At 44.2% G+C, this 27,769-nt stretch overlaps 1 protein-coding gene across 1 annotated transcript in view; it reads left to right on the top strand.

Moving 5' to 3' along the window:
* The window catches only part of LPP (LIM domain containing preferred translocation partner in lipoma), a 394,796-nt gene that overhangs the window by 210,062 nt on the left and 156,965 nt on the right, over nucleotides 1-27,769 (top strand). The window lies entirely within an intron of this gene.

The following is a 27,769-nucleotide window of genomic DNA, read 5'->3' as shown; positions in this document are numbered from 1 at the left end:
ATTTTTTAGCATCTGAAAAATAACACAGTAATGGCATTTCAAGGGGATTGTTGATGTGGCATCCAAAGATATCCCAAACCCAATAGCCGTCCAGTTGGACATCTCTTTTACTCTCTCTCCTTACCGTTGCCATCACGTTTTATGTATAGAAGTGTTTCTACACATGTTTATGCAACTTTGTGTATACGATCTATGTGTATGTTTAAGTGACAGTGACTCTGATTAACCCCACAAAAGTAAGAAGAATCAGAATTAGCTGATGCAAATGGTTGCACTGTGCGAGGTATTTGTCTGTATTCCGTTGCAATCAATTGAGGGTAGGCGCTCTGCCTCCTTACCCGTTGCCGTAAATGACCTGGTAGAGTTAGAGTAGGGCTGTATTCACAGCAGCGTTTTGGGTAGACACTGCGCACCCAGCTAACGTCTGTGTAGATAGCAGCGTAGATGGCGAGGCACAGCTTAGGTAAGTAGAGAAGAGTGCCCACGCCTGAACGCCAGGGTATGTAACTTACATGGCTCTCGACACACCCAAGAAGTGCCTCTCACGTCTACTCTACCGTTTATAGCAGTTCAGTGTCCTGCTGCCTCCCCGCCGCTGTAGTCTTTGCCCGCTTCCTTCCCCCTGCCGGAGCCTTTCACTGCCACATGGAGCTCCACGCACCTGTGCACCGCTGCAAGTGTAGACAGGGGCTTTCAGAGCTAAAGTAATTCTGCCATACGTGTGGAAGTTACAGAAGTGCTCCGTGCTGGCCTAACTTTGCTCCCACTGGAGTCAATGAGAACGTTAACACTAACTTACTGGGAGCGGAGTGTGACCAACGTTAAGTTCTCTTTAAAATCCCACCTTTAGGGTCCGTTGGCAGAATTATGGTTGTCCTGGCTTTTTTGGTTGATTTGGACCCTGAGACGGCCTTACGAGACACATGTTGCATTTTCATTGTAGCTGCATGGAGACAGCGCTCATACGTGTTTACAGCCCATCCTTTAGTTCCTTGCAAACACTCTAATTCAGGGTACTCTCCCTAAACTGCAGACCTCGTGAAGTAGTCGTGGTTTTGGTCCTTTTTCTCATGTCAAGAGTTTAAGATGAGAGATGGAAAGTTACAATGCTGCCTTTTGTAACTGGGGTTGTGTTCATGCTCTAGTATTCTGTATCAAATTCTGTATTTCTTTTGTTTTTTATTAGGTTTTTTTGGAGGGGTTGGGAAACACTTGATGGGGTTGAAGCAATGTAAGAGATTTACTCTTGTCACAGTATTATCCTTCCTCTGGGCTCTAAAATAATGTGAAAAGACTACGATCTCGCATTATTTTGTTCCCATATTTTGAATAGGTCCTGGTGGTAGAAATCCCAAATTCAAATGCCACCCTATACAGGTTTATTTGGGGTTCTGTAGCATTCGAACACACAGCCCTCGTTGCAATGGAGCCATGTAACTTATTCCAGTTTATAAAGTCGTCAGCCCTGAGATCCTGTATCCCGCTGGCAGTGTGCATAAACTCACATTTTTCATGTGCAACTCGTGCACAATTTGCTGCCTTGATTACGGTGAGTGGCTATGTAGATTTGTCTCTTGGGGTGTGTCTTCACTGCACAGTTAACCTGGGCTTTTACTGGCCTGGTGGTGGTGGGTTGGCACCTGAGCTCCACTTTAGCTTGAGCTGGAGCCTGTCCACTTTTGTGGCAAGGACATATGCAAAATCACTCACGTGCTGATCGTCCGCCAGTGGCTTCCCCCAGTTTCCCCCAAAGGACAGATAAGTTCTTTTTGCAATTGACGCAAATGATTGGGAAGGAATCCTAAAGTGTATCAACACAAGGAACCATGGGACATGCACTCAGACACACACAGGTGAGTGCAGAAACAATGAGGACACACTACCCCGAGTAGAGCTCTTCGATGCTTGCTCAGAGGGTAGGCTCACCTGGGCTTTTAGACCTGGGTGCCAATCACCTAGACTAACTGTGCAGTGAAAACGGGCCCTTCAAGTCTAGGAATGGCGGGTTGATCTTACGTAGTGTGTTTGCTACTACAGCTAGGCACAAACAGGGTGGGTTAGAAGCAGCGTTTCAGCTTTGGTACGGAGCGACCCTTCTTTTGTTCATTTTACGTTACACTTTTCAGTATTTATTATTTAATGAAATTGTGTCCTGTGAAAAATACAATTACGCCAACTATTAACAACAGCTGCAAGAAAAAGAAAATGCTGGAGTTGAATGTGTCATCTGCTATAATCAAAAGGTACATGAGTAAATCCTCCAAGGGTGGAAACATAATGCAAGCCTTTGATGTTTGTCTTTATTTGATCTGCAGTAAGTATAAAAAAAAACCAGTGACTCACTTGACAGCCTATAGTAGGGATAATAGCCTAGGCATCTCATCAGTAAAGCAATGTAGTTACTGGCTCAAGCCTTCACTTATCATCTCAAATGTGCCAGGATAATGGAAGTAGCTAGGAAAAGGGAATTAGGGGTGTCTACACGGGAGATTTTTCCAGTTATACTAGTATAATTAAACCACTATAGTTATACTATATAACGCTGCTGTGGGGACACTCATTCAGGTATAACAGTGGGTTTTTTTAATCTTAGCTTAAACCGCTTCCAAAGAAGCATAACCTAAACTGTAAAAGGGCCCTTTTATACTGGAATAAGAGCATCCATAATGGATAACGATGGTATAACAATAATAGTTTAAATTCACACTCTACCTTATGACTTCCTGTGTAGACAAGCCCTCAGTCTTCTGTGTAAGTTTCTGATTTCGGAAGGATGTTGTTATGGCAGCAGAATCTGGCCCTAACAATGTAACATAGGTTAATCTCCTGTCGCATGGAATTCCCATTCAAAAAGCACCCGTGGGAGATACCCTTACACGTAAATCTGTAAGGTGTTTTGACTTGGTACCGCACAACATTTTGATTAAAAAACCTAGAATGATATAAAATTAACGTGCACGCATTAAAGACTTTAAAAATTGGCTAACAGATAGGACTTGAAATGTAATTGTAAAATGGAAAGTGACATCAAGTGGGTGTGTTTCCAGTGGGGTCCTGCAGGGATCAGTTCTTTGTACTACGGTATTTAACATTTGTATCAATAACCTGGAAGAAAACAAAGTTAGCGGAGGACACAAAAATTGGGGAAGTGGTAAATAATGAAGATTTAGAGCGCTGATTTAGAGTGATCTGGATTGCTTGGTAAACTGGGTGCAAGCATAGATTAATAGATTCCAAGACCAGAAGGGACCAGTCTGACCTCCAGTATAACACAGGCCAGAGATTTCACCCTAAGTAATTCCTAGAGCGTAACTTCTAGAAAAATTCCAATCTTGATTTAAAAATTGCCGGTGATGGAGAGCCCACCACGACCCTTTGTGAATTGTTTCAATGGGTAATTACTCTTGCTGTCAAAAATTTGCATCTTATTTCCAGTCTGAATTTGTGTAGCTTCAACTTATACCCATGATACCTTTCTCTGATAGATTGAAGAGCTCATTGTTGAATATTTTCCCTATATAGATACTTATAGATTGCAATCAAGTCAACCCTAACCTTTCTCTTAGTTAAGCTAAATAGACTGACCTCTTTGAGTCTATCACTATAAGACATTCTTTCTAATCCTTAGTCATTCTTGTTGCTCTTCTTTGAATCCTCTCAGATATATCAACATCCCTCTTGAATTGTGCGTTCCAAAACTGGACACAGGATTCCAGCAGCCATCTCACCAGTGCCAAATAGAGAGATTAAACAACCTCTTTACTCCTACTTGGGTTTCCCCTGTTTTTCTCCCATTAGCTCTTTTTGGCCTCATCATCACTCAGGGAGCTCACATTCAGCTTATCCACTGCTGCCCCCAAATCTTTGTCAGCGTCACTGCTTCACAGGATAGAACGTATGGCTAGAACATCCTGTAGGTATGGCTAAACCCTTTGTTCCTAGATGGATACATTTACACTTAGCCCTATTAGCCTGCGTATTGTTTGCTTGCGCCCAGTTTACTAAGTGATCCAGATTGCTCTGTATCATTGATCTGTCCTCTTCGTTACTGACCACCCCCATTTTTGTGTCATCTGCAAAATTTATTAGGGATGATTTTATGTTTTCTTCCAGGTCATTGATAAAAATGTAAAATAACATAATGCAAAGAACTAATGCCTGTGGGATCCCACTGGAAACGCACCTGCTTGATGACAAGTCCCCGTTTACAATGACATTTTGAGACCTATCAGTTAGCCAATTGTTAATCCATTTAATGTGTGCTGTGTTCATTTATATTTGTTCTAGTTTTTTAATCAAAATGTCACGTGGTACCAAGACAAACACCTTACAGAAGTCTGAGTATATTATATTAACACAATCTCATAAAAAAAGATATCAGGTTAGTTTGATAGGATCTATTTTCCATAAACCCATGTTGATTTGCATTAATTACATTACCCTCTTTAGTCTTTATTAGTCGAGTTCTGAATCAGCTGCTGCATTATATTGCTCAGGATGAATGTCAGGCCTCCAGGCCTATAATTACCTAGGACATCCCATTTACCCTTTTTTAAAAATTGGCACAACATTAGCATTCTTCCAGTCTGCTGGAACTCCCCCGCAAGACTTGTTGACAATAAACATTAATGGTCCAGCTCTTGGAAGTAAGTTATCTGGACCTGCTGAATTAAAATTGTCTAACTTTTGTAGCTTCTGTTTAACATTCTTCTAAGATACTAGTTGAATGAAAAGCGTGTTATCACATATGATGAGACGATATCTTCTGTTTTTTCCCCCAAATAGGGAACAAAAATATTTATTGAACACGTCTGCCTTTTCTGTATTATTATTGATAATTCTACCTCTTCCATTTAGTAATGGACCAATACCATTGTCAGGATTCTCTTTGTTACTAATATATTTTTAAAACTCCTTATTGTCCTTAACTCTGCTGACTGTAGATTTCTCCTTGTCCCTTTGCTTCCCTTATTAATTTTCTTTATATAAACAATACACATATTAACACGAATGAATGTACACATCTAGGAACAAAGAACATAGGCCCTACTTACAGGATGGGGGACTCTGTCCTGGGAAGCAGTGACTCTGAAAAAGATATGAGGGCCATTTGCTGAACATGAGTTCCTAGTGCAATGCTGTGGTCAGAAGAGCTAATGTGATACTGAGCTGCATAAACAGGAATATCCAGAGTAAGAGTAGAGGTGTCATTTTACCTCTCTCTTTGGCACTAGTGCAACTGCTACAAGGAATACCGTGTCCAGTTCTGGTGCCTGCAATTAAGGATTTTGATATATTGGAGAGGGTTCAGAGAAGAGCCATGAGAATGACTAAAGGATTACAAAGCATGCCATAAAGGCATAGACACAAAGAGCTCCATCTATTTATCTTAACAAAGAGAAGGTTAAGGGGTGACTTGGTTGCAGTCTTTAGGTATCTGTATGAGAAAAATGTTTAATAATGGGCTCTTCAATCTAGCAAAGAAAGGTATAATGTGATCCAATGGGTGGAAGTTGAAGCTAGACAAATTCTGACTGGAAATACTGTGTAAATTTTTAATGGTGAGGGTAATTAATCATTGGAACAATTTACCAAGGGTCATGGTGGATTCTCCATCACTGACCATTTTTAAATTGGGGCTGGATTTTTTTTCTTTTTTCTTTTTTTTTTTCTTTTTCTAAAAGATCTGCTCTAGGAATTATTTTGGGGAAGTTCTCTGGCCTGCGATATCCAGGAGGTCAGACTAGGTGATCACAGTGGACCCTTATGGCCCTGGAATCTGTGAATTATGGCATGGACCTTAGAGATGCTAAATGAATGGGAATAGTCAGTTTCGGGTGTTCAGTACTTCTCTGGAACTTTCATTTGATGCGCTTTGAGCCAAATCTTTTTCCTGTTGAAGTGGACAGCACGGCTTCCACTGATGTCGGTAGGAGCAAGATTTGACTCTTAGGTTGGTGGTTCTTAAAGTAATGCTCAGTTGTAGTGAGTACGTCTACAGCTTGTGGGCATCAATACTGGTATGTCCTCAGAGTTTTGATTCAGCTGACATGCAGGGTTAGAGCACATCAGCATTTCTCTGGTGGTGAATTTTAAGCTTTGGTTTAAAAAAAATCAACTAACTCTTATCGTTTGGGACTTTCTGAAAGTGGCCATATTCAGGGCTGTCTTAATGAGTATGCTGGCACACTGACTGAAAAAATAGCTTTTACAAAGATGTGAATTACCCCCACTCATCCCAATGAGGTGTTGATTCTGAAACCTAATGATGACAATTTAACTGCTTGTAATTTTTAGCAGCAACATCCAACTTCCCTGGAATTCTAGATGGAGCATGGGGTTGTGGGTGAAGGAGGAGAATCACCACTCTATTCCTACAGCCACAGATCTGTATCTGGCCTAATAGTAGAACCCCAGATTGATTGATTTTTTTTTTTTAAATACAGAAGAAAAAGAGAATCTCTTAAATTTTTTAGCAAGGCTGTTGCCTTGCCTCTAATGCAGTGCTACTCAAAGTGGTGGTCCGCGAGCCATCGGCTGCCGGTCTGCACGCACACTGGGGAAAAATATTGCCGGTCCCCCACTTCAGATAGCTTGAGAAGCACTGCTCTAATGCCCTGGGAGCTATTTGCAGGAAATTCGGGCAGTCCTGAAATTCCTATCTCCAAATGCAGAATTGCATCAGTCACTTGAACTGCTTGTTTGGCAAGTGATCTGATATTTGTCCCAGAGTTAACACTCTCCAGGGGCTTTGCTGTTGCCATAGTTCTCATTCCAGCGTCTAAGTTTTCCATGCACACTGACACACGTATGCAGATAATTATGCATGGGGAAGGTATGTTCACATGTACCTTGGGTGTATGTATGAATTTTCAGGCAGTACTTTCAGCCCTTTGTATATTTGGATCATGGCCTATCTCTAGAGGAGAGAAAGTCTTCCTTTGCTCATGAACTCTAGCCAGAGCCAGCTAGCTAACTGATGCTGTTCCGATTAGCAGATGCTTGAAGCTGCCGCATCTGTTGGTATGTATTAGAAGTTAATTCTTTTGATAAGAGCATGTCTGTTAAGATTTTTTAAATTTTTTCCCCAGATTATCAGATTGTCACAGATGAACCAGATAAGAATGACCTTTATGTTCTAGTATTCCCTCCTGTTGTATTGTTGCCAGTGTGACAATAAAGTACTTCTATCCCGTCTATTTATTTTTTGCAAATGCAAAATCAGGTTCACAAAACCCTTTTGCCTTCCTGCTTCTGAAATAGCATTTCATGCCTCAGATCCGCTCATTTTTGCATACGTGTTTGGTTACAGATTCAGATGAAGCCAAGTGTAGAATATATTGTGTTTTATAATCTATGCTGTCATCTCCAATTTTGTACGTGGATAAGGATAAATATTGACTTTGGGAACTGCGATGAAGTGAGCTGTAGCTCATGAAAGCTTATGCTCAAATAAATTGGTTAGTCTCTAAGGTGCCACAAGTCCTCCTTTTCTTTTTGCAAAAAGTAAATGGTACCTCATAAATTATTATGTTTTCAACTTCTGCATTCATTATTATTTTGTTGTGAATGGTTTAAGAGCATGTCCCTTACCTTTTTAAGCAGCTCAAGGTATCCCGTACGTTGTCAAAATTTGTTTCATAGCTTTTATTTTTCAGTGGCACCAGCGTACTCTTCATGAGCCCCTTAGGAAATGAGTCACTCATTACTCCAGCGTAGGTTTTCGTGATATGCCATTTGATTAATAATAATGAAATCTCTCTCACCCTGAAGGTGCTCATAATGCTTCATAAACTATGTATGCACAATGCCATCGAAATGCAGCCACCTCTGGGGTGGAGGCAGCAGATAGCCAGTGCACAGCACACTATTTATCTGCTTTTAGGGGCTGTTGCATCTGAGCATTTCACATACATTAACAAATTTACCGTCCCAACATCCCTGTGAGGTAGGGAAGAAATGTTCCAATTTTGCAAGTGGGGAAACTGAGGCAGAGAGATCATGTAATTTGCCCAAATTCACACAGTGAATCAGTCGCCACTGGAACTGAAACCAGCTCTCCAGAGTCCCAGTCACTTAACTCTAAGCTTATATTTCCTCCCATCACGCACTGCATGATAGGAGGAGGAGGAGAGATTTTGGCTAAGGACACCCGGAAGAAACCTGGGACCTGTGGTAGAGCAGGAAACTGCACCCCCGTCTCCCAGGTTCCAGATTGGACCAACTTCCCTCTCTCTGTCCTCCCTGACAGTACATCTATCTACTGTAAATCCCTCCCCTGCGCCCTCACTTGATAGACGGTGGAGCAGTCCTCCTTTCAGCTGAAGTGAAGGGAATGCAGAAGAGTTGGAATCAGGGCAATAAAGGAGAATAAGAGCCAATCAGCCAGCTGTGCAGTTCTTCTGCCAGACCTTGCTATCACTTGCATAAATATACATGATACATTTATGGCCTGAGCGTGTATCAGAGTTGTTACAAGAGGTTCCCAGTCCAAAACAGTTAAAGTATGAGGCAAATGCAACTGTGGACAGTTTTAAGGGGCTGTCTGTATTTTTTTGGTCATTGATTGCCTTTTGCTTGCCTGCCTACAACCTATTAAGATATGACTGCAGAGCTGAACTGCCTTCTCTCTTTCTGTATATTAAAGCTGCACAGACTAATAGACTTAAAAAAATGATACAGGAAAGTTATGAATCGATGGATCCTCTCTGTAGCTCTTCTAATAACTGTAAATTATTCCAGTTTGCTAGAAGCTTCATTGTACGAGAGAGAGGAAGTTGTTTCCTTGACTCAGACTTTGTATTGCAGCAAAATTGAATGAGAGGATATTTATATTTTGGCTTGGAAGTAGTTCTGATTTTCACAGCCTAGCGTTGTCATCTTTTGTTCCATAAAACAGGCTCAATGACATAGCCTACAAGCCTAACTTAGCATGTATTATTACCACATTGTGTTTCAATAGGGAGCAGACTTGTAAGTGGAGGAAACAGACCTTGAAAGGGGGAAAATATTATACCCAAGCAAACCTACTTCACAGCTAAAAGCCTGCACTACAATTCCCTGTCATTTCTACATGACATCAATAATGCTTTGGTCCAGCAAGTATCAATGTCTTTTCTTTGAAATTTATGGGAGAAATGGCTCTGCCCAGAAAATGAGATTTTGAAACTGTTATTGAAATATCTCTATCATTGTGTGCAGTCTGAGATGTAGTTTTATTTCAGTCTCGGACTGTCTCTTGTTTCCAGTCCACTCTATCAAAGTTTCACCTAGGAGTGTGTCTAAGACACTGAAACAGATAACATTGTAGGTCAGTAGGAAGGCATATACAGCTTGCAGCATGGTTTGTGGATTTTTCATAGCTTTCAGGCCAGGTGTTGCTATGATAATCTAATCTGACCACCCCTCTTGCAGAATACAGGCCAGAGACCATCATCCAATGATTCCTTCATCCAACCCATAACTTGTGGTTGAGCTAGAGTTTATATTTGGTCTGGGAGATGGAGACGCTTCAGAAGATACCTGGATATATTTTCTCTCGACTTGAAGTGATTTCAAAGCAGTGGATTAATTAGCACATTGCGAACGATTTCTAATAACAGCAATGGAGAAATATCATGGTCGTCACAAATCTGGCACTCCAACAGCCATTCGGAGCTTCATGATGACAGGGAGGATAAGTTTTTAATTCCCTGTTCCAAAAACACTAACGCTATAGCTCTTCCTCAGTGCCCGGCATTTGGAGCCATACAAAAGTGCAGGTCTAATTACTGCCTTGTTGGTTTTACTTTTCAGTTTGATAGGCATTCCCCTATTGCAGATCATTCCACTCACTTCTCTCCATGCCTTTCCTGTTCTGTTTATGCATGAATCGAATTATTTGCACAGTATTTTAGGGTTGGTGCATCTCACAGGACTGAGATGAGCAGCAGAGTACGCTCTGATTCCAGGACCCCTCAACAAGGTTTTGCAACAAATAAGGTAAAATGAGGGTTAATTTCTTTTCTCAAAAGATTTTAGTGGCACATAATTGGCATGACTCACATAACTTACTCATGGCTTTGCCAATGTTGTAATATGGTCATCCCTAACTAGTGGCAATAAAATTTTAGTGAGCACGCTGCCATTATATGTTACACATACTTGAGTGTGAGTTCACGTTATATGTGTGTGGGTTTGCGTATGAAATCTTCCATGCATGTGGCTATATGGATCAGAGTTTAGTTTGGCATAGCATCTTTCGTACGGGTCACATTATACAGTTACTGTAAATACTATAAGTACCGAATTAACTAGATAGTAAGAGAAAAGGGGGAGATGTATGAATATACAGGCAAGGAAGGAAAAATATTTTCAGGCAGAATCTGAAATGAGGTGGACATTTGGTGAGTAGGGTTTGCAGAAAGGTTGCCTGGATGATGGGAGCTGCAGAGGAGAAGGCACATGAGCCAAAAAAATGCACAGATAGCTTAATACGTCTCTTCCATTTGCACTTGAAGTCCCCTAGCCCTTTTCCCCCAAGGAGTAAAGCTAAATTACTCCCTATAATTCACTCTTCAGTGCTTTCTCCTGTCCAGTTTTAAATCATTCAAATGAAGGGGCTTCCACTGTTTCCCTTGCGAGACTGCTCCAGATTGTAATGAATACCTCGGTTAGGAATCTTTATTGATAGTCAACTTCAGTATTTCTTTGCTTAATTGAATCCCATTGTTCTTCATTATAGTTCCTGGCGCTTGCCCTCTCTCACACACATACACGCTCTACAAGGAGTTTTACATTCTCCACTACAAAGCTGTAATAAAAGGACTGACAGCCTGGATCTGTAATATGCCTGACCTGACAATTAAGCAAACTTACGGCTATGTCAGCCTGCCAGATGGATCATCGACTCACGATGTAACGTGTGTTGCTTCTGAATGTACTGGAGTGCTGTTTCCTATTGTATGTTTGCTGAGTCTGAGAGATAGGGAGAAGAGCAGTTTTATTGAACTAAACCCACTCATTTAGAGAGAGTTTAAGGACAGTGAGATGTGACAGATAAAATAAAATCATAGGGCTCTAGTCCGTGTTTATTTTAATTTCAAACGATAGGGGAAAGAGAGACGTAATATTTAAATCCATAGATTCAAAAGGTCTCTGGTCTTAAAGAAATAGTCAAATCCTGCAGGACCTTACTTTGGTTTTACTCAGACAAAAGGACCTGTAACAGGGGGCTGCCCCTTTAAAAGCCAGGGGGGTCAGTAAACCCTGTTAGATTATCAGACCCAGCTGGGAAGGATCAGATGATCCTGGGTAGACAGACTCACGCTAGAGGGGCTCCAGCTAGCATGCTAAAAATAGTTGTGTGAACAGTGCAGCTTGGGCTAGCCCCCAGGGCACAACCTCCCCTCCCCTGACCCCCTAGGCTTGAGCTTGGGTGCCTAGCCCTAATCACGCTGGGGCTGCATTGTCCACACTGCTATTTAGTGCCATAGTGCGAGCCCCTCTAGCGTGAGTGTGTCTGCCCGGGCTGGGAGCCGTCTCCCTGCTGCAGTGTAGACAGACCCTAGGTGGCAGAGGCAGCTCAAGGTGGTATAGGTGGAAGATGGACACTTACAGTAGGGTGATTGAAGGGAAGGCTGTGTCCTCCTTTCAGCCATGAGAGAGGCCAGGGAAAAAGCCTCGAGGTGCTGTACCCTAGGGTGGGCAAGGGAACTTCTTTTGTTTTGATGCTTTGCCTAAGTTTTATGTTGAGGAATAAAACTGTGCCCTGAAAGAGTCTTGGATGTGGCCATGGGTCCTTCTTGGGAAGTGGAGACGGAGCAGCAGGCCGTGCTCCCAAGGAGGTCAAAGAGAGCTTTGCATGGGTAATGAATGTAGGGTTTGGGCCGTTAAGAATGAGCACCAATAATGTGCAGCATTGCCCTTCCTAATCATTGCATCTGAAACTTGCTAAGGAACTTAAGGTCTATGGAAGGACAGAAATGTTGGTTATCAAATAGTCGGCACTTTGCACTTGAGCTCCCGTTCACTAACGTCAATACCATCTTGGTGCTTAGGAAGGAAGGATGGATGACCTTGTGGTTAAGGCTCTGCCTGAGCGCTCAGGAGATTTGGATTCAAGTCCCTGCTCTGTAGCAGACTGTCTCTGGGTGCATCTACACAGCAGTAAAGCCCCCGTGGCAGCACGCCTCAGAGCCTGGGTCAACTGATTCAAAAACTGATAAAAATAGCAGCATCGACGTTCCCTCTCAGGATGGAGCCCAGGCTCCGAGACCTGGCAAGGAAGGAGGGTCTCAGAGCTCACACTGACCTGCTATTCGGGGCAGGGACTGTCTCTCACTGTGCGTGTGTGCAGCGCCCAGCAGGGCTCTGCTCGCATTAGACGGTCTCAAGGCACTGCTATAATTCTACTTGTACATATCTGGCCCTCTTGAGCCCTGGTGTCCCTCTTTCTCTTGGTTCCTTTCTGAGGAACCCTCAGCTCCACTGGCTTCATCCCACCTAAGTTAGGCTCATATGCAATGATCAGCTGCTTTGCAGCCTCTCTTTGCATCTCCCAAAAGCTTGTGCTACGTGTGGGCCTGCACAGCTGTCCTGCAACTTCCTTTATAGTTACATATTTAAATAGGCCTGGCTAACGATTAATACAGTCCTTAGCGGTGCGTCCATTGCCTTTTGTCTCTCTGACATATGGGAGTTCCCAAGGCACTGTTGGTGACTTCCAAGCCGATGTCTCCTTTGAATTGCCTCAGGGTCTCCGCTGTTCCTGAGAAATCCAGACCTGGTCCTGCAAATATTTACACACCTGAGGAGAACTTTGTACACGTGAGCAGTCCCACTGAACCGAATTAACGGGGCTACTCACATGCATGGATCTGCAGGACCAAGGCCCAAGACTGCAGGTTGAGTAGATTAGGAAGTGTGTCTTGTTGGTATTTTGTCTTCTATTGTGACATTTCTCTCAAACCCTTTCAGTTCTGGCTGCTGTAAAGCACACGAAGGATTTTGTCAGGGCCTGTATTTGCTTCTGGCCTGGCTAGGTAAATGAGAGTGTCAGAGCTCTGCTTGCTGGACTCTTATATTAATGCTTTTGAAATGCCAGCCCATTCGCCTGTTATATTCTGCAGCTGAATCTGCTGGGATGTATTCTGTGCTTAGGGGGCCTCAATAAAGTAAATTTTGCTCTATCCCCCATTTTTACATCCCCTACCTTCAGGAGCAGCAGTGACGGAAGTTTGTCATCTAGGGAAATACCCTACCTGGAAGCATGACTCATCTCATTCCCTGTTTCTCAGTATCTGTCTGTCAGGCACCACTGTATCTAATCCTGAAATTAAGCAAATTTCTGTGCAATATCTATTCCTTTCTGAGCCCTCATTGTGGTTGAACTACAAAAATGGGGACTTCCAACTTTCACTGCTTGACCGTCACGCCTGAATCAACTCTTGGACATTTTATTATTATTATTTATTATTTTATTATTTACAAATACTTGATCTTCGAGAAGCAATGGAGGAGGATGACGATTTGCGTTAGCTGTGTTTTTTGTAGTTTCGCTCAGTCTGATTCAACATCTGGCTTTTTGTCTGGAGCAGTCTTTCTGGTGCACCCTCAATCTCAAAGGGTTTTGAAAACATTAATGACTGAAGCACAACACTGCTTTCTGATGGGGCTTTTGTATGTTGCCACCTCATGATTCCTAAAGACAGTGTCCACAGGCAGTAGTTCATGGCTACCAGCATGACATAGGATGAGAGGCACCTGGTTATATTTTAGAGGCCGTTAAGATGCTCATCAGACTGGACGCCAAAGGATGTTTGGTCTAGCAATTGTAGCAAGGAACTGGGAGTCATACTTTTTTGTTGTTCTGTTCCTGACTGTTGCTCAAATGCAGTGAGATCATGGGCAAGTTACTTAACCGCTCTAGGCATGGTTTCCCCTCTGTGAAATGAGGATGATGATAATTACCTACCTCCTATGAACTTTAGGGTGATAGTTGGAAAACACTTGAAAGACAATGAAAGATGTCATGAAAGCACAAAATATCCTTTGTTTAGATCAGCCTATATACAATCTGACTTGCTGGGGAAAGTCAGTAGATCAAGTACGTTATTTTTAAGAACAGACCCTTGAAGTTTGTGTTAGTGAATCAGAATCCAGCTCTGAGATCAATTATTTAATATTTCATGCCATTGATCGTGTGATGTTAACTTGATTGCATGTTCTATGGAGAGAGAGTTAAAACTGGGGCACTTCAAAGATTCATACTCTGTATTTGATTTGATAAATATATTAGCAGGTTGGAGGATCTTAGATTTTGTGCTGTCTTGTAATAGCTAGAAGTGCAATGAATTAGCAAAATATATACAAACTTTTGACTGTTAAAGGAAAAAGTAAAGGTTTGGGATACTTCCTGTCGAAATAAATAGCATTTCTCTCGTTCTTTCTCTCTAATCAGGAACCAAACATGCTCTGTATTGTTTTGTGGCTGTAGCAGGGGGGCCTGGAGAAAGAGAGAAAGCTCATGTATAGAAAGCTTTGTGTCCTGGGGGAGGGAGCCCAGCAAAGCTAATTATATAGACACTCCCACTCTATTACCCTTGAAAGAAATTGAGCCCAACATTCTGTTCTTAAACTCGTTAAACTATTCTTTTTGGGTGCAAAGATCTTATTTAGGAAATGAAATAGCTCCACTATGTAATCAGAGCGGGAATTGGAGCAAATCATTGTATTTACCCATTTGATTAGGTATTAAAACAGCTACTTAAGTCCCCATTTAAAATCTGCTTAGCAATTGCACAGTGGTGCTAACTGGAGGCCCTAATTAGAAGAGGAAAACATTATAATAGTCTAATATACTTTAAAAAATGGTGTGGCTCTTCTCTCTTGTTGGTCAGGGCCAGATTCTGTCTGCTCCCATGTGATTCTCATGATGGGGGTGGGAGAAAAGGCTCGGAGAATCCTGCCGCAGCACTGAGATTCAAACCTTTCCACACCAGCTGGTCAGCCTAGGCTAGTGCTGAAAGATGCTGCACCTCCAGAAAGGAGGTGTTGGCGGCCTTGCCCCAGAGGCATTGCAGCCATTGGTATACGCTGCCTTCCAGGCCCACCTCCCCAGCTGTGGTTACCAAACCACCACATAGCCCTCAGTTGGCATTGCGTAGCAGTGTGAATATGAATCGCTCTCCCATCAATCCGTCACCCTTCTGTGCATGATACACACACAAGGGCACTCTGCCTTCCCTGTAACATTCATCACCTCCTCGCCATTGATCTGTCCGCAAAGGCTTGGAAATGTGCCGTTACTGAAGGTTTCGTTTCCCACCTTTAGTCACAAAGCCAGGGAGATTACCAACAGAGTGGACAGTCCAACGGCACCGGTTTTGTGGTACAAAAGAGACACCATGGTAGAGCTGGCACAGTTTGCAAGTATATAATATGCTGTAGCGAGAGTAAATAACCGCCAAAATATCACAGCTCTTGTTGATCAGGCCAATTTACGACAGCAAAGTAAACTCCATTATGGGGAGAAGACTCGCCATTTGGGCCGTGTGTGGACAGCAATGACAGACACCCAGCAAGTGTTAATTTTGCTAGTCACCCTTCCTGGCCACAAAATGTCAATAAAGGAGTGACTGGAAAAGAGCAGTGCTGAGGAATAAGACAATCATTCATTCATTCTTATGCTGTCTGTTGTGAATCACTAAATAAATAAGCCTGGTTTGTTTGCTTTGAGCTGGTGTCTTAGACTTCCAAGTGTACCGTATAGGAGGGTTGTCGATTGGTCTACTGAATTTCTTACCATTATTGAGTCTGATGATCATTCCTTTTATCTCATTGATTTGAGGAGCATAAGGGCTAAGAAATACTGTAACTGGAGAATCCATATTCATTATTCAGATTAGATTTACTTACTGGAAGCTCTTTGAGTAAAGGACTGTCTTTTTGTTCTGTTTTTACAGTGCCAAGCACAAAGGGGTTCTGGTCTGTGACTGGAGCCTTCTAGACACTATGGTCACAGAACTAATACTACTAATGATGAATAAGAGCAGGGAAGCTTTGTGAGAAGAGCCGCTAGCTGCTCCTAATTTGAAGAAGTTCATCCTTTTACAATTGTTTGCAAATGAGGGCAACTCATTTGGATAGCAGCATATGCATCCCAGTCGGCCCACCCAGGACAGATGCTTCCAAAAGGGACCTGCTGACAAATATTTTTTGTTCAGAAGAACAATCCTGGCACTTTAAAAAGCTGTAACCTTTACAATGCCTGGCTATGTGCAAATCAGGAGGCACTCTGTTCATTTCCTCCTCTTCCCCTGTACCTGGTGCTTGCCGGCACGGGGTGCTGGTACCCCTGTTTGGCCGCTGTGAAGTTCTTAAGATGTCACACGTTCAAAGCATCACACTGCTGTCTTAGGGATGGGCGTCTGCATCACAGCTCCAGAGGGAAAAAAACCCAAACCCAATTCTCTCTGCACTAATTGTCCTCTGTGGTTAGCAGTCTTCCTCTGAGAGGTCTGGAATTGCCAGGGCTGTGAAGAGCGCTCTCCAGAGAGGGTTAGAGGAGCTTGGTGGAGCAGCCCTGGGGAAGCATGCGCTGGCTCTGGCCGCTCTGTACCTGTTCTGCTGGGAGAGAGACAGAGGACTTCGCTCTCTCGGGCGCAGTCAGTCTGGCACCATTCCACAGCACTACATTTTAAAAGGGAAAGAAAGGGGACCCATTAGGCCCAGCCTGTGTTAGGTAAGTTTGTGACTTAGGGAACAAGCACATCATGAGCCATAGGTTAGACGTGTGCTGTAGATTTTAACAAACACCTAATTCCATTTTCAACGGTGTTTGAACGCCTTTAATTAGATGGAGCCGTTACGCAGGGCGGTGTGTCGCTGTAACAACTGTGACCCCACCTCGCTGGGAGGAAGAAAAATGTTCGAGAAGGTAGACAGTGTTGGTGCTTCCTTGACTTGAGTGCGGCAGGAACGTAATACGGGTCCGGTCTCTCTGAGGTGCTGAGCACCTGTAGCTCCTACGAAAGTCAAGGGAAATGCTCAGTACCTTTGACAGTTCATTCTCTTGTCAGAGAAATAGGGGCTGTAATTTGCAGACTACCCTAATGCTTTGACCCAGCAAATCATTTGAACATGTGCTTTAAGTCCCACGGATGTCAATGGAACATTTTCAGCACATGCTTAAGTGCTCTGTTGAATCAGGGCCTAAAATGGAGGCTTGCTATAGGAGTCTATGTACATATCCATAAGCAAATGGACAGGTACGACTTGCTTTTCTAACTCCCCAGATGGAGCTGCTGCCCAGCCCTCTGACAACTGAAACTGTTACCAGACGGTGTGTACTGGGACACTAGTCCAGTGTCCACGCTGACATTGCACCGGTAGAACACACGTCGTTCAGGGAGGGGTTTTCAGCCACCGACAGAACATCCAGGTTTCACCTGCAGGACTCAAAGTTGAGTGTAGACACATACAGAGATGTGCCGAAATAAGATAAGTTTTATCTGTAAAACTGTCCCATGTGGACCAGTCCTGGATGTGACGCTCAGCCTCTCTCTGCTGACCATAAGGTTGCCACTTTCTTTGTTTTCCTTGACCTGCTGTTGCGTGCTTGCCTGGACCATCAGTCTCAAACTTGCTTCATCACTCTCCTTAAACCTGTTAGAGATCTAATCCCCCTGCTGCCGTAATGAGACAGGCAGAACCCCCTGCTCCACCACACGAGGTCAAGTGGCTAGGGTGACCAAATAGCAAGTGTGAAAAATCGGGACGGGGGTAGGGGGGTAATAGGAGCCCATATTAAAAAAAAAGCCCCAAATATCGGGACTGTCCCTATAAAATCGGGACATCTGGTCACCCTAAAAGTGACCCTTTGTCACATGGGTACAGAATAAAAAAACCCCAGTGACCTTACTTCTCCGCAGCTTGTTCTGGATCTTACACAGAACCTTTTGCCTCTTGCTTTCCCCGTGCAGTCACTGCTTCAACCCCCTGGGCTCTTTGCCTGAGGGAATGCAAAGTGTTGTTGTTAGGGCATATCTGGGACAATTAGGTTTTATTCCTAGCTCTTTCACTGATCTGATCTGTGGCCAGAGGGGAAGTCATGCCCTCTCTGTGCCAGAGCTCACTCCGCTGTAAAATGGCTGTAATAATCCATACCTGCCTGCCAGGGTATTTGTGAGGATGAATTATTTGAGAGGCTCGGATGACAGGGGTTCCACACATGCAGAGTGGTGTTGTCCTGGCCCTGACCCTGCAAGCGTTGGGAGCTCCACTTGGCTTTGAAACAAGCTTCAAGCACTTGTAAGACTGGTGCCTGTATGTGCAAACATCCTCCCGTCATCCCCTGCCCAAGGAACACAGAATGTGTGCTAAAGCCATCATGTCCGTGTCGTGGCTTTCGCTCTGCCCAAATGGGCATTGATTTCATTTGCAGACAACACAAAAGCCACTCCTGTGGAGACACGCATTCCAGCATGCTGAATAGCAGGATTTCCCTTTGCCAAATCGTTTTTTCTTCACTTGATTGCAGAACAGTATTTCAGTGTTTGATTGTTGGGCCTTTCTGTCTCTCCAGCATCACAGTGTCTCAAGCTGGCATGCAGATTTTTAATTTTAAACAAACATGAGGGCTTCTTTTTTTTCATGCCGACTGTGCTAATGTTTTCTGTGCCGGGGGTCTGGCATGTTGCAGTTTGCCCTCTGGTTCATGAGTGCTTATCCTTTGACTGTCTCCTGCTGATGTTAGGCAGTACAGACATGCTTACTTGCTGAAAGTGAAGGGCTAAGTCAGGTCATTAAATCCTTGTTCTAATCCCATCATCTTTTCCATCCAAGAGATTCATTTTGCACAGTAACTTGGTGTCATTTGGGGAGGATTCACCCCACCCCCAGTGAAAAATAACCTATTGTAATCCTATCTAAAAAGGGCTCCTTAGGCAACTGCTTAACTGCCTCTCCATAAATGCATAGTAAATTCCTCAGAGGGGCTAGTACACTTCTGCTCGGCGGGGTGGGGGAAAGGTTCAGAGAGCCTTCACAAGAGGTGAGCCCAGATCTGTGGGCCCACCCTGCTATCCGCAGTGCAGGGGGAGAGATGGTGCCAAGAATCTGCCACTGTGCACAACCGTCAGCCAGCACTTCCGACATAAAGGGCATACGGCGCTGCACAGCGGTTGTGGTTCTGTTGCCAGTCCTCAGCCTCGGAGTAGAATTCCCCCCCGGAGTAACCCTTGATTTCACCAGTCCTTGTTTTGAGAATGCTCCGTTCCTTGTGGAATCGACAAGTGCCCTATGGGGAAATGTCCACATCACAAAACCAATCCCAGCAGCAAGCTCTAGAGGTCAAGGATTGGACAGACCATGGAAACAGCTTACGGCCGTGCTAAAAAGGCATCATTCTGGGTCAGGGAGTTGGGCGTGGTCCTGCGCCCCTTGAAGCCCAAGGCAAAGCTCTGCAGGACCTGGTCCATTGATGGGATAGGGTGGGGAAAGCTTGCTCTGCCATTGCTCCGTGCAGCCACGGTGGGCAAATTACGACTTTTCGTCAGCCAACCCGGCATTTTTCTCTAGGTTCTGCCACACCACAGTCAATAGGTATTTTGATGCAACAGGCTACTGAGAATTCAGTGGCAGATCCCTGTGAAATAAACCTGTTACATCAAATGCACCAGACTCACCCTGATGTCCCACTGACTTGAACCTTTTGCCTCTGGACTGTGGCTGCAGGGGAGTCACATTCAGCAGCTGGCGAGCTGAGAGCGTTGCCTATCATGCTGACCAATGCTGACTCATTGGTTCTTTGTGCTCCCCCCGTCCGTATCCATCTGCTGTCACTTGTCTTATCCTTAGATCGTCAGCTCTTTGGGGCAGAGCCCGTCTTCGTTCTGTGTCTGTCACGCAGCTAGCCGCACAGTGGGGTCCGGGTCTATGACCGGAGCTCCAAGGCGCTCTCGTAATACACCCAGCCAATAATACAACTAAGTAGCAGCACGGAGCTGAAGGGTCACTCTCATTGCTCCTGTGGCTGATCTGAATGCAGCCCGTGGTGGTTCTCGCTGAGGCATCAGTGAGTGAAACGGTGTGGGCCTGAGTGAGCCTAGAACATGAAAGCACAGTAAACTGGCTGATTCGCTGCTAACCTCCCTTGCCTTTGGCTTCCTCGTGTTCATTATTTTCTAATACAAATAAAGCGAAACTTTCTTTTTCTTTTTTTTTTAACATTTCCACCTGCCACCACACGCGCACACCCCTCTCTCGCTGGCAGACTCTTCCCACATCTTGTTGCGTGGCACAGTCCTGACTCAGACCCTGAGCCCAGATTTCCAACAAGCCCCCTAAAGACACACCTGCAGCATTGTAGGGTCTCTCCCGCTGTGGATGCAATTCCCCTGGATGGGCATCCTCTGGCTGCTGGATTGCATGTTACAATCAGTTACATGTGCTGGCACGGTGACATAGTCCACCAGATTCTGCAAGAGTGTTTCTCATGGGAAAGTTGCCCCCCAGCACCTGGGCATGAAAATATGCCAGTGAACAGCATCCATGGGAAGCGTCATGCTAAACTGTGTATAAAGCTAGAGGAGTTGAGGGATTACATTTCATTGCCATTAAAATCAAAAAGAAAAGGAGTCCTTGTGGCACCTTAGAGACTAACCAATTTATTTGAGCATGAGCTTTCGTGAGCTACAGCTCACTTCATCAGATGCATACCGTGGAAACTGCAGCAGACTTTATATATACACAGAGAATATGAAACAATACCTCCTCCCACCCCACTGTCCTGCTGTAGCTCACGAAAGCTCATGCTCAAATAAATTGGTTAGTCTCTAAGGTGCCACAAGGACTCCTTTTCTTTTTGCGAATACAGACTAACACGGCTGTTACTCTGAAACCTGTCATTAAAATCAAAGGGATCTTCACCATTGAGTCCAGTGGGGCCAGGGTTTCTCCCAAGACAGAGAGCCAGGAGAAGGCTGGCTCTAGGTTTTGTGGGGCCTTCTGTGAAGTGGCTTGTGTGGGACCCCATCCAGATCCCTTCCCTTCGCTCGGCTTCTCTCTGCATGCCTCCAGGCGGCATGTTCTTTGGTGACCTCCCTGCTCCCCGTGGCACAGGAGATGGTGCTGAAGTGGAGCTCTCCAAGCAGCGAAGGGCACTGGCCAAGCTGATTGCTGCAGCCCTGCGAATGCTGGCGTCAGGCAGCACCAGAATCGGAGAGCTGGGGTGGGGGAGGGACAGAATAGGTGAGTGGCATGTGGAGCGGTGTGATAGGTAGCAAAGAACATAAGAACGGCCACGTGGGGTCAGACCGATGGTTCATCCAGCCCAAGAGCCTGTCTTCTGACAGTGGCCGGAGCCAGATGCTTCAGAGGGAATGAACAGAACACGGCAATTAGCAAGTGATCCATCCCCTGTTATCCAGTCCCAGCTTCTGGCCGTTGGAGATTCAGGGATACCCAGAGCATGGGGTTGCATCGCTAACCATCCTGGCTAGTAGCCAATGACAGTCCTGTCTTTCATGAACTTATCTCATTCTTTTTTGAACCCAGTTATATTTTTGGCCTTCGCAAGATCCCCTGGCAAGGAGTTCCACAGGTTGACTGTGTGTTGTGTGAAGAAGTACTGCCTTATGTTAGTTTTAAACTCGCTGTCTATTCATTTCATTGGATGATCCGTGGTTCTTGTGTTATGTGAAGGGCGCATCAGGTTGTGACTTGTCCAGGGAGGCAGCATGGGACTGGCTGTCTGGAAACTGGAGTGATGTAACCATGCTAGAGATCCTCTGCATGATCATGGCGCCCCGAGTCATTTAGTTTCTCACTTCTTCACTTTCACCAGTGTGTCCAATGGGGATAATGGCACTGGCCCACCTTTGTAAAGAGCTGTGAGAGCTAAGGACCAAGAGTTAGTACTGATTGTCGGCGGGCAGATATTTCCCTGAAGTTCCCTGTGAGCTGCTCCGCACATGTGGAGCATCTCTCTCACCCATCCACTGTTTGTGAAATGACTAAGTAACGCTGACGGCATTAGTCGCAGGCCCACATTAATTATTTCCGCCGGTTCTATTTACTTACTTGTTCCCTATGGGAATGCTGTGCATACAAATCACAGCGGCACTTAATTTCATTGCAGCAAGCGGCGGGGAGGAGGGAGGGGGGCTTGTGTATGCCTCAGCCCTGCCAGGTTTTTCCTTCTGTTTCATTTGTGCTGAGGTTTTTATTATCATTAAGCCGATTGTATCCATGGCACAAAAGGCTGAGTTACCTCGGTAACCACACTAGCTGGCATGGTAATCCATTTATAGTATCACTGCTCAGGTCTGATTAAATTGGCATGCTGATGACGTAAATGCTTGGCTGGGCGATGCTGACGAGGCTGCTCCTAATAGGGACTCTCGCCCTTACATTTATTCTCGCTTATTGAGTGAGACCCCTGCAGGAAATGTACAGAAATAAAGCGACAGGCAATTGACTCTTGCTTTCAGAACAACTTGTGCTGCTCGCGATTTATGAGAGTGCAGACGGCAGCCTGCACGTGTTGTGTTTTCTTCCTCGTTGCAGAATTCACCACGCAGCTCTGCAGAATTAGAACTTGAGTCCTGAACCTTGCTTGCCATCTGCCACTGTGATACAGGGAGCAGCTCCACCGTCTGATGGGTTTATTTCCAGACACCACTTAAAAAAGGACGAAGCGGGGGGAGGGGGGGGGCGGGGGTGTAGGCTCTTCCTCCTTGTAAGTTTCCTGCAAGGAAACATTTTTACTTGTTTTTACTTGTTTGAAATAAGCCATTTTGTTTACATCTGAATCTTCATCTCTGAACATATTTCTCAGTGATAGTGTTTCAAACAATGCAGTTCAAATCCCTCCAGCACCATCTGTCCAGGCTCTGGAGGAAAAAGGCAGGCATCTTGTCTGATGATCTTGTCTTTGTGCTTATGATATGGTTGAGTGAGATATGGTGAGAGCAGGGGGACTGGGAGTCACCAGGGCTCCTGGTTTCTGTTCCAAATTTACTCTCGCCCCAAGAACAAGCCACTTCACCGCCCAGTGCCTCAGTTTCTCCATTTGTAAAACGAGGGTAAAAATACTTTCCACTTGACAAGGATGTTCAAGGCTAAAAGTATGATAGTTGCTAAAGTGTTTTGAGAGCCTGGCAGAAACCTCCATCAGTGGAGATTTTTAAGAACAGGTTAGACAAACACCTGTCAAGGCAGGTCTAGATCAGTGGTTCCCTACCAGGGGTACATGTACCCCTGACAGTATGCAGAGGTCTTCCAGGCAGTACATCAACTCATCTAGATATTTGCCTAGTTTTACAACAGGCTATATAAAAAGCACCAGTAAAGTCAGTACAAACTAACATTTCGTACAGACAATGATCTGTTTATACTGCTCTATATACTATACACTGCAGTGTAAGTACAATATTTACAATTCAGTTGATTTTATAATTATATGGTAAAATGAGAAAGTAAGCGATTTTTCAGTAACAGTGGGTGCTGGGACACTTGTATTTTTATGTCTAATTTTCTAAGCAATTTTGTAAGTTTTTAAGTGAGGTGAAACTTGGGGATAAGCAAGACAAATCAGATTCCTGAAAGGGGTACAGTAGTCTGGAAAGGATGAGAGCCACTGTTCTAGATCATACTTGACCCTGCCTCAGTGCAGGGGACAGGACTAGATGGCCTATCGAGGTCCCTTCCAGACCTAGACGTCTATGATCTCTCTGCAAGCTGTGTTGCTTTCAAACAATTCTTATTTTAATGACAGGTTTGGAATTATCCAGGTGTCCGAGCAGGAATTTAAGCCTTTTGCAAAGGAAATCTGAATATTTTGGGTGGTGGAATAATTGTAGCAATTAATAGTTAGGTACTTGCCTCGTAGTATTGTGGCTGGTCTAAGCCGATGTGGTGATGGTGAATTTGGCCCTAGAAATCTGTAAGTCACCAGAGGAACGGCACAGCTTCAAGAAGTGGACTCTGGGTCTGCTACTGTTAATTCCTATACCGTTCTAAGGGTTTTTTTTCCTGGGAAATACAGAGGCTAGGTGGGGCCGTTTGGATTCAGAGCATCATGCCATTTCATCTCTCTCTCATCAGCACCCGATGCTAGAGGTGTTGCTGTTCAAGTCTCTAAACATTCTGCTGTCCTAAGCAATTGATGTCTTCTGCCTGCACGGAGTGTGAAACCACTGGTGTCCTCTGGGATTAATCATATTGTCTGTGGCAGTGGGTGCACAATCAGTGAGAATCCGTGTGTGTGTTGGTGCATGGTGTCTGTTACTTTTACCCCTGCCCTTTGCTGGCTCTCCCTTACCTTCCAAAGTTTCAAGGCACTTGGCTGTGAAAAATTAGGGACTCTGAATGTGGCAGAGGAAAAGGTCTGGTCCATTTAGTCTGGTGATTCTTATCCTTAGAGCTGGAGAGCAATAGCCCCAGTTCATTAGCTGAGCATTCCCTTTGCCCCCGGGTCATACATCAGGCAGCATAGGGTGCTGTCCTGGGATCAGTGCTCTGCCTGAGACATGAGGCTTAGGAGAGAAGCACAGAGTGCCTGGGTGTGGTGGTTTCAGAACCATGGTGTGATGATGGTTGTGACCTGCCTTTAGATTATCTGAAATTCATGAACAAAGCATCTTGTTCCTCAGCATTTTTTCCCCAAAGGCTGGTCAGAAAATTCTGTACTCTCAGCAATGGAATAAAGGAAGAGATTATTTTTCTTGCTTTTGCTGGATTTTACTGATGGCTGGATTCTATACTTTCTTTCCTCAATATCCCCTGCATAGATGGCCTGGGATGATGATGTGCAAGCTGACAGTGTTCGTATATATTGTACAGTACATTAATCTTAACAGTGGAAAGATTAAAGACCTAATAGTGTTAGTGCCTTAGAAAAAGCCTTTACCCCAAGGCAATGCTTTAAATTTCAACTTTAATGGCTGAAGTCTTTCATTTATGGTTTCCAGCGTGGAAAGGTTTAAATGATCACAACTCCCTGACAGCACAGGAACGGGCCAAGTCCCTCCTTGGGTTAACTCCACTGGTGCAGAGATCAACTAGTGACAGGGACTCCAGGAGGACTCCCAGCTGTTAATAGACAGGGCAGTTCATCGAGGAGGCATTTGGGGTAGGCCTTTGGCAGAGGTAGCTGCATTGCCCGCATTCAGGAACAGAAGTTCCAGGTGACCCCATCCCCTCCGCAGATGGTAGAAGACACTATTGGGAATGGAACTCAGATTAGGATTGTGCCCCCATGAAGTTGGGTAGCGAAGTCAGCTCTTTCTCCCCATGGCTCCATAGTGTCTCTCTTTGGTAGGTAAACTAATATTGCCCTCTTAACGAGGGTCCCATCCACCCTGTATGCTGGGATTGTGGTAGGGTAGCATAAGAGGTACCCCGATACTCTCCCTATCTCCTGTCAGCATTTCCGAGACACCTGTCACCACAGTATCAACGTGAGTTCACATGAAGGCATCTGAAGAGCCACCCAGTGTACGAGCCTCACTCAGTATACTTTTCACAGCTTCATCCCAGCTAAGAATTTCCCTTAGATTCAAAGGGTCTGCCCCCGGAGACTCCAGAGAAGGAAAGCAGAGACCTTGCTCACTCCGTTTTCTAAAGCAGCATTTAATCTGTGAGCTGTTTACATGGCTAGATCAGACCACAACCATACTGCACTAGGGAAAGTCCCAATAAAATTCCCCTCCTCTCACCATCAGTCTCTGTGATTTGTTTTTGTGGTTGTTTTAGAACTCCTGGAAATTTTCATTTCAGGCAAGCAAAATTTCAACTCATTTGTCTACCAAATTAGACCAACGCAGGAGATAAATGGAGATAAAATTCCTCTTTGTTGAAACAGACATACTCATTTGGAGAAAGGGGGGGGGGAGGAAGGCTCTTCAATATTTGCATGCCTTTTAATTTTGATGCCTGAGCCAACTCCTCTTTAAAGTCTTTGGGATATTTGTAATTGATTTAAATGGGAGCAAGATTGATGGGCAGAGAGTTTGGTTTTGCATCAAGGTTTTTTTTTTTTCAGGGGAGGGAGGGAGGTGGGTTCTGTTTTTAACATTTTTTGTTCAATAGGAAAGTTCACTCCTTATTCTCTTTCTTTTCTCTGGTGCTGAGTCATGGAAGTGAGAGAACTTGTAGGCGTCTTAGCAGCAGAGAGAGTAATGTTGTCATTTACAGACAGTTATGCTTTCCAGAAAATTTTTTTTTTTTTTGTGGGTTGCAAAAGTGATTAATCTGCTGCTGAATCTGACTAAGGAGATTTTCTGTTTAAGAATATTTTTTTAAGAAAGAAAATCTGTGTCCACTTATGGGAAACAATGCAGTAGGGATTTTTTTTTAAAAAATTGCCACAAAAGAACAGACAGCAGAATGTGTCCTTTTCTAATAATACCCTCTTATTTCTTCATTCTTCCAATCTCTTTCCTCGCCTCGCGGAAAAGTCCAAGAGAAGTTGATAGGGATAAAACCAATAGAAATGTAAAAGAGTTCGGTATTGCCAACCCCAGCTGTTCAAAAATTCACATCAGACTGTGCAAAATCATGAGATAAAAAAAAATCTAATGATTTAAAGCCAAGAAATATCCTGAATTTGGGATTCATTTTTTGTTTTCCTTCTGACTTTTGACTATTTTGGTCAGTGGTTCTCAATCTTTCCAGATGACTGTATCCCTTTCAGGAGTCTGATTTGTCTTGCGTACCCCCAGGTTTCACCTCACTTAAAACTACTTGCTTACAAAATAAGACATAAAAATACAAAAGTGTCACAGCCCACTGTTACTGAAAAATGGCTTACATCCTCATTTTTGCCATATAATTATAAAATAAATCGATTGGAATATAAATATTCTATTTACATTTCAGTGTATAGTATATAGAGCAGTAGAAACAAGTCATTGTCAGTATGAAATTTTAGTTTGTCCTGACTTTGCTAGTGCTTTTTATGGAGCCTGTTGTAAAACTAGGCAAATATCTAGATGAGTTGATGTACCCCCTTGTTGACCCTTGCGTACACTCAGGGGTACACGTACCCCTGGTTGAGAACCACAGCTTTAGGGGTCACTTTGGGCACATTGTCAAGCTTTAGAAAGAAAGAAAGAGTCTCAAGTAATCCTGTGATTCCAGGATCTGGGGCTTTAAGGAAAGCACCAAATATTATTAGACTTGAAACAAGAACTGGTAACATTGACTGGATTTTATGGAAATTACTCTAAAATCTATAGGTCCATATCCTCAGCCGGTGTAAATTAGTATGACCTGAATGGACCTGCAACAGTTTACACAAGCTGAGGATCTGGCTCATAGAATGAACACGGAATAATTCCTTTCTGGGTTTATTTTCACCATCCTGTAGAATTGCCAAGCAGGGCTATAACTCCGTAGGATGGTGCAGAAAGCCCCCGGGCAGGAGGAGACGTAAACAGGCAGCCCCTCACCCTGGCCCAAGGGAGGCTTGGGGGATAGGGTAAATTTCACCAGTACACTCCACCTGACAGAAATTCCAGCCTGACCCTTAAAGCCACCTGGGCTGCCTCTTTCACTGATCTCTCTTTGTTTTAACCCTTTGATTGCTTTGGGTCTTATTTCCCCTGTCCCTGCCCCTGGTACAATATCCCTGATCTTTCTCCTCCCTCCTGTCCGTTGCCTCCTGTGACTGACCGGCCTCCCAGCCACTATAGCCCAGCCCTGATCCTTCGGCCTTTGACAAAGCCTGCTTTGTGCCGTTTAAGTAGAATATTGATTTTTACATTACTCGCCCTGTGAGGCTTTA

This window comes from Eretmochelys imbricata, chromosome 9 (genome assembly GCF_965152235.1).
Source record: "Eretmochelys imbricata isolate rEreImb1 chromosome 9, rEreImb1.hap1, whole genome shotgun sequence".
Classification (NCBI taxonomy): Eukaryota; Metazoa; Chordata; order Testudines; family Cheloniidae; genus Eretmochelys; species Eretmochelys imbricata.
The sequence above is the reverse complement of the archived record's forward strand: the minus strand, read 5'-3'. Positions and strand labels throughout refer to the sequence as shown.